Source organism: Geospiza fortis, unplaced genomic scaffold (assembly GCF_000277835.1).
Source record: "Geospiza fortis unplaced genomic scaffold, GeoFor_1.0 scaffold172, whole genome shotgun sequence".
In the NCBI taxonomy this organism is placed as follows: domain Eukaryota; kingdom Metazoa; phylum Chordata; class Aves; order Passeriformes; family Thraupidae; genus Geospiza; species Geospiza fortis.
Window position 1 is genome coordinate 10,759,590 of NW_005054309.1, and position 8,224 is coordinate 10,767,813.

The following is an 8,224-nucleotide window of genomic DNA, read 5'->3' on the forward strand; positions in this document are numbered from 1 at the left end:
ATGCATCCAGACAGTCTCACCTATATCAGAACAAACTGCATTTTTGCTGGTGGAAGAATGTGGTAGAGAACGTTGCAATACTTGTGACTGAAAGGGATTAAGAGAAAATAAAATTATAATAAATAAATTGATAATTTAGAATGAATGTGCAAAATGAGGGACTGATCCCCACAAACAACACCTTGATACTGCTGAAAAAAAAAAACCCCTCATATATTGGCTTTTCCCCCATTTTCAGTTTGGGCTGAAAGTTGCAATTTCAAGAGACAAAATTATTGTGTCTTGCAAAGAAGTGCCACAAAGGGGTGATCCCAAGAGGTGGAACTGGAACTGCTCCAAGCAGCCAAACACATCCATGGGATCAGCACAAAGCTCAGGACTTTCACACAAAGGCAGCACAGGATAAGCCACTGCTTAACTTCCTGTCCAAGCAAGATGTTGCAAAGTTACATCAACATTTTTTGACAATTTTCAGGCCTTTCAAACAGGTCAGGATGTTCCAGCAACACAAATAAATAACACATAAAAATATAGATATTTAAAAAATCCCCTTCCTCTGGTCATCACAGCTTCAGTCAACCAGGTCAGAATTTGGGTGAATAACTTTTACGGTTAATTTTTTTACTGTAAAAGTAAATTTCACAATTGACTTTTTACAAAAAATTTACGAAAGTAAATTTTTTGGTGAGTAAAATTTTACAAATTTTACTCATCCAGTACCAAAAGCAGAGAATGGAAGAAACTGGAAGAATCAAGTGAAGAAATTTTAAAACTTTAGGTTAAAATAATAATTATTGATTATTAATCAATAATAACAAAACACTATTCTTAAATAGTAAAAATAAATAATAATTTTTAAAACTTTGTACCTATATAGAAGAAGATAAAACAATTTAGTTATCTCTAGATGTATTTTTTTGCCCAGCAGCAATCCAGCACAGCCAACAGCTGGAATGAACAATGTTCAAACTGCAGGTGAAATGGGGGAAATAATTTCTACTATGGGGTAAAATTTGCAAACTCTGCTTCATGTCTGGGACTCAGGGTGGGCTCTTCCTTGTAAATCTGTAATGACAGAAGCTGCACAAACAAATGGTAGGAACAGCAGAAAAATGTCCACTCTTTGTACATACTACACAGCCTAGCACGTGGTACTTGGTACAAAAGGACCAAAAATAATTTTTAATAAATAAATTGGTCTTTTAAAATGCTTTTTTTCCATTCTGCATCTGGCATTTACATCACCAGGTAACAGGGAAGGCTGAAATCAGCACATCCTGAAGCATCTCCTGCACTTGCAGGATGTCCCAACCTGACTGGGGAGTGACCAAAAGCCAAGTGCTGAGAAATATTTGAGAAGCTGTAATAGCCCAGCATTGGATAAACATTTTTTTAAAATTAAAAGGCAGTCCCCAAAGTCAGAGCCAGGGGAATTTGCTATCTCTTGGACGTGGAATTGATCTGAATGCAATTACTTTATTCTTTTCAGCTCTGTTTGACTTTGAACTAAACATCAATTAATGCACAAACAAGATCTGTTAACTCCAATACTGATTTTTCCATAAAAGATGTGAAGCAAATTCATTGGCCCCCATTGAATGGCTTTGAGCAATCGCAGCCATCACCCAGGCAAGCTCAACTTCATTTTCCAGTGGTCACTTAAACCCTTAATTCTCACGACAAAACTCCCTCAGCCTCAGGTTTAAAGCCCTGAAATGAGCAAACAAGACATCACATAATGTATGCTCCAAAGCTGGGACCTTCCAGAGCTTCAGCTGCAGAGCAGCCATTGAGCCATGGCCAATGGAAGCTCATTTGAATAATCAATATGACAACCTTATTTTTCTAATGCAAACAGGATTGCTACAGTAAGGTGTCTCACTGCCACATCACAGTCATGGCCTCTTTTAACCCCTAATTAGATTTAGGCGATTATCCCTGCTCTTCCTTACAAGTGTACAGCCCGGATAAGGGATGACAAAAGCTATCTGCCACTTCCTCAGCCTCTGCAGGCTGCAGGTTATGCAGGGAGATACAGGGGAAGATCAGCAAACAATTGTTATTCATATCATCTCCAGTTTGGAGATAGTCACAGTTTGCCATCCGTGCTGAGGGAAAATAGCCCAGAGCATTAGGTAAATGCAAAACCCCTAAGAACATCGGGGTTACACAGATGGAAATTCAAGGTGATGTTGGGGAATTATGTTTAATTCAAATTGGTTATCACAAAGAGAACTATGGAGCCCTGGTTTTGTGCCTCACGCAGGAAACCCTGCCTTTTCAAGAGATTTCTGTGCATTGTCTGGTGGTGTGTAATATTTTACATGGCTGGTTCTATCAAAATTAAAGGAAAAAAAAAAAAAGAAATCAAACTTAGAAACAGCAATCCCAAAAGAATTACATTGCTCAACAAAGTCCGAGCAGACAGAGAAGATCTATTACAGAAATGTAATCACATTTCATTTACAAGAACTCTTATCTCAAGCACTTAAACATAACATTTAAACAGTTTTCCATTTTATTGTGCTCAGTATTGAAGCTAATAAGATAGAAAAGTATAATCACGTTAGCAACATTTCTATTGCATTACATAAACACAGCCCAGATTAAAGGCAGAGCAGGGGAAGGCAGTGCCTGCAAAGCTGAGCCCTGGCTTCCTGCTGGCACACAGGAACAGCACTGGGACCGTGTGTGACAAGTGCCACGCTGAAATTGGATCCTGGGCTCCCAAAATGGCCCTGCCCAGGCTGCCTGGAAAAGGGATTTCACTTCTCCACATGGGAAGGTGTTCTGGAGCAGAAGACAAGTCCTGGCTCTTACTGAAAGGATCATTCATCCAAGACGAGTAAAATTTTCAGAATTGCTACAAAACCCATTTGGACAGAGCTTTGAAAGCACTGAAGGGGAACATATTTTAAAGATATTGCATAAGTTGTGATGAACCTTTTACCAGCGATGCTCAAAGCAGCTCCAATGCAACCCCTGCACTGGGGCTCCATTTCCATGTGGGAATCTCTGCAGCTCTTCCCAGATTCCTGCTCCATGCCCAGCCCAGGGAGGCTCAGGCTGGGAGGGCTCACCTGGTGCCACCCCAGCTCCAGCAGGGCCACGCCAGGGCACAGCACTGGAATTGTCCCTGGGAGGCTCCAGAGCCCCTCTGGTCTGGGGGAATTCCCTGGGGTCAGTCCCTGCCCCTTCCTCTGGTGCCATCCCCAGGCCCTGCTCCAAAACTTGCAGGACAGAGCAGGAGAAGAAATAACCAACCATGAGAGGAGAAGCTCCAGGGAGAGCTCAGAGCTCTGCCAGGGCCTGAAGGGGCTCCAGGAGAGCTGCAGAGGGACTGGGGACAAGGGATGGAGGGACAGGACACAGGGAATGGCTCCCACTGCCAGAGGGCAGGATGGATGGGAGATTGGGAATTGGGAATTCCTGGCTGGGATGGGATTCCCAGAGCAGCTGGGGCTGCCCCTGGATCCCTGGCAGTGCCCAAGGCCAGGCTGGACACTGGAGGAAATAAATTTTTCAAACCTCAGGAAACTTTGTCAGGAAAAAATTCCTGTCCCATATCAATGGGAGAAGCACAACCTAAAAATAAGGCAAGAGTCAGAATATATTACAATGCAGAGTAGAATTTTCAAAAATTATATCTAAAACCTACAACATATAAAATTTTGAGCCTGTAACATCAAGACCTAATTATCTACTATCAATTTACTGAGTTATTGTAGCCTGAATGCTTAAAAAAGGAAAAAAGCAGCAGAACTATTAAAATTATCTTTGAAGCTCATGGAAAGAGTTTCCAACAAGCTCTGGAGCCTAAAGCTTGCTTTGTTTTTTAAAATAAATTAATTGATGGACTTTAATCTTTTGTCCTCCTCAATAAAAAGCACATTGTGACCCTTTAAATCAGATTTAGTGGCTCTCACTCCATATAAACCCCTTCCTTCTTCATGCTCCTGACTCACAGGGGACCTGTAAATTAACCCCCAGCAGAAACTCCCACTGCAACATCATCCAAAAAATTCACCCAGGTTTTTTTAACACTGTTTAATGTGGCCAGGAAATAAAGGCAGAGCAAAGGAGGAAATAGAAAGTAAAAAAGGAGATGGCAGAGGCAGGCACATGAAGCCTTCTCACCCCTGGCCCTGCATTCCCCATTCCTGTGCTGAACACTCTCCCAGAAATCCATTGTCTGGACTTCCCTAATATTTTTCAATGCCCACCTGACAATAATCAATGGAAAAGCTCCTTTTCCCTCTTGGACACAGCATGATCCCATTAAGCAGCCTCAAAAGATTCTGCTCTGAGCAGCCAAGGCAGACCTTCCTGATCAATTCCTTAATCCATTTGGAGAGAATGGACTGGTCCTGCTGCTTCAGTTCCAGCCCAGGAAAAATCATTCCCAACATAATTCACCATTACATGGGCCTTGTATTACAAGAACTTCAGCTGCTGGAGCAGCTGAGGAGCGAGGCAGGATCCAGGAGAATCCAAGATGCTCCCTCTGGGTCTCCCCATTCCTCCCCTGGAAGGCACCCAAAGCATTTCCCAGCCCTGCCTTTCATGGATACTTGAAGTGTTGTTTTTTACACTAAATAATGTAAAAATCAATGGCTGGAGTGGAAGCCATTCCCAGAGTTTTCCCCCAGAAAAAGTGCAATGCATGAGGCTGCCATAACCTAAAGAAAATCTACAAAAAGGGAATAAAGCCAACACAATGCTGAATTATTGTCACAAGGACCACTCTGCTCCAGGGGCTGATGGGGAACATCATCCCATCCTGCTGGGGAACTGGAGGAGCTCATTCCAAGAAGGGATCAGGGGATTCTCAATGAACAGAGAAGGACATGAAGGGCAAGAGCAGCCTCTGCCTCTGGAAATCTCCTATGGGAACCAGACCCACAAGTTCCAGAATGGAAAAGTTGGGTTGGCCAGTCTCTTCTCCAAGGGAAGATCCAAGAGCTTTCCCTTTTCAATGGAAAATCACAGCAATGAAAGGGTGTGGAAGCAGAAAAATGGAAGCACTGGTTATCTGTAGGGTTTCACTCCTACTGAGTAGGAACAACCTGCCCTGCACAGAACCAGGAGGTGCCAAGGATGAAGCCAAAGCCTGGAAGTGAATCGTGGAATCACAGAGAGATTTGGGCTGGAAGGGACCCTAAACCATGGCAGGGACACCTCCCACTGTCCCAGCCCCAGTGTCCAGCCTGGCCTTGGGCACTGCCAGGGATGCAGGGGCAGCCCCAGTTGCTCTGGGCACCTGTGCCAGGGCCTGCCTGCCCTGCCAGCCAGGAATTCCCTCCCAATATCCAACCTACATCCCTCTTCTCTTAATTTAAACTATTCCCTCGTGTCCTATCACTGACCAACAATTTAAATTATTTCACTTAAGTTTGTCACGTTATTTTATAATTCCAAACAAGAGAAAGGTCCAAAATTAGACCAGGATTAGAAATGCTTCCTCCAAACAAAGATTCTCCTTCCCTTCCTAATCAAAGCCATGGATTGTTTATAATCTCCATAGCAGGTAAGCTCATTCCAAAAAAGCATTCCCAATCCAAAATACGAGGTGCAACAGCGAGTTTAATATTTTAACGTGAATTTCAATTTCCCTTTACCCCCGCATTATCTTTCAGACGGGCTGTTTGTGACCTGCCCCTCCTGAGGCTGCTCTGAGGAGCAGTTTGCTGGTTTGGGGCTGGGTTTTCCCTAAATCCTTGCTGGGGACTGGTGGGTTTAGCAGCAGGATGCAGGAGCAGGGTGCAGGGTGAGGTGATTACTGTATCTCTGCTGTTCAGTATCTGCAGGGTGTCTCAGTGCCACTCCAACTCCTTAAACCCAGTAAAGAGATTACAGCTCACACTAACTGGATTTGCACAGCTCTGGATCATTCAGTTTGGATTCCTCCTGCCCAGATTAAGGGAGGCCATTAAAACAATAGTCAGCTGCTCTCCCAGCACAAGGTGTCCCAGGGAAAAAAAAAAACCCAAAACTCCATGTTTACATTCAGAGCGTGTGTGTGTTTGGACATGTGGGCAAACAAAACCCTCCTTCAGCAAGAACACCCCACGTTCAAGGGATGATTCCACCCAAAGCCCGGGATAATGCAAATTATATAGTTATAAAAGGACAATCAGGGTGGCTGGCAGTTTTAAGGAGCGGATAGTTTGGAAAATTTTAAACAGCTTAAAAGAATGTGTGTCTTTGAAGATACTGCCTTCAAATGCATTCCAAAACCTATTTCTGGAAATAGGGAGAAATATAATTCCCTCAGCATAGTCCATGAATTTAGCAGGGAAGCTCATTTGACAGCCATCACTAACTGACAGTCTGAACTACAGAATTTGAACACAAAACTTAGATTTTTGTACTTAGCAGAAAAAGTACTTAATGAATGAAAATGAAATGTTTACTCTGAACTAAATTCTATTTATTTTGCAGAGCCAGTGGCTCCCCAGCACCTCCTGCACAGTTTTGCTCCACAGCTTACACACGTGTCCCATCCACGCTGGCTTTTCCAGCTGTCTGGGAGTGAAAGGAAAAGAAATCATCCCATATGCTGCTGCCCATTAAATAAATGGCCAGTCTTTTGAGTCCTAAAAGGGGATTTTTAGCAAACAAAAAGAAAAACAAGGCCAACACAGCTTAGACAACAATAGCAACAAATCTCGGTCAAAGGCAAGTGACCCTCGAGCTGCTCTGGGCATATGGAGGTCTCAGTCCTTTTCAGAAAAAACCCTTCCTCTGCTTCCCATTAGCCTTTGGCTGACTTACTGGGAGGAAACTGTCCTGGTTTGGCCTCTCAGCTGCTTCCTCCTGCCTCCCAGCAGCTCTGCCAGCAGAGCTCAGATGCTCACCCATCACCCCAGACACGCCCGGGTGTTCCCTGGGCGCTCCCAGGATCTTCCCTGAGCACTGCAGGAACCAGCCCAAGGTGCTCAGCTCCTTTTCCATCAGCAAGCACAGACCCTGACAGGGCAAGGGATTCATTCTCTCTGCACTGAGGTCACCCAGAGACCCACTGCTAATGACTTCTCCATTACCTGCTCCAGTCACCTCATGTCTGGGTTCTGCCTGCAGGCTGGAGGTAGAGAGGAAGGCAAAAGGAGTTAAGAATAAATTAATTAGTTAATCAATAGAAGAGGCATTTTGGTTTTACTGTGGATAAGTGACTCCCTTGCCATGGCAATACATCCTTGAGATCCTGGAAACCCACTTTGAGTCCAAGCAAGAGCCTGGCAGTCACTGGAATATCCCAGGTTGGACAAAGGGGCTCAAGTTGTCATTCAGTTTTAGAAGCTGTTCTTCAAGAAGCTACCAAAAGAAATCACTGGAGCCAAGGAGTCCTACCAAGCATCTTAAAAAGCATTTACTGCAAGCACTTCTCAAAGTCCTCATAATTCAGCTGACACTGAAAATAAACCTGCCTGGATTAAGGATTTTCCTCTCTGCCAAAAGATATTTCTCCTATAAGCATTCAAACTACTTTCCACCACAGGATGGAGTAGTTTGGTTTCAGCACTCAAAATGCAGTTGCTAACTTTAAACAGATTTTAAAGAAGTTCTCCAGTTTTTCTAGGAATGTCCATGTTTAAGATGGATTTTTGGCCAGACTCTACCATTCCCAGCAGCCCATTTCTGCTGCCCATTTCCATTTTCCTGGAAGTACCTCTTCTAGGATGTTTACAACTCAACAGCAAGAATTTGATCAAGGTTGAACCATGGCATGCAAGGTCCCAGCCCAGCAGCAATCCTTATTTATTCTATTTGGGATCAAAACTTCCAAAATGAATGTATTTTCCTTCTGGACTCCTGAGCTACAAACTAAACACAATGTACTTTATATTTGCTTCATAAACCTCTTTGAAATAAACTCCAAAGAGAATTGAAACAACCAAAAAGAACTCCTGAATGTGAGACCAGAGCAGTGCAAATTAAACAAGCGTTGTAGCACCCTGAACATCAATTTGTGTTTGCACGTTTCTGCTCCTTGAGAAACGGATTTTGGCAGGTCAGATTTTGAGGAAAAGGTCTTGGAGAGACAGAATCAGCCTTCCCAACCCCTCAGCTCCTGGTGTAACACAGGCCCCAAACGTGCCAGAGGAATCCTCCCTCCCAATCAAACATTCCCCCTCTGCTGCTGGTGAAAGGCAACGAGATCTCCCTTTACAACCCTCGTCTTGCCCAATAAATTTTGCATGAAAACATGTCAGCCCAGCCCAGA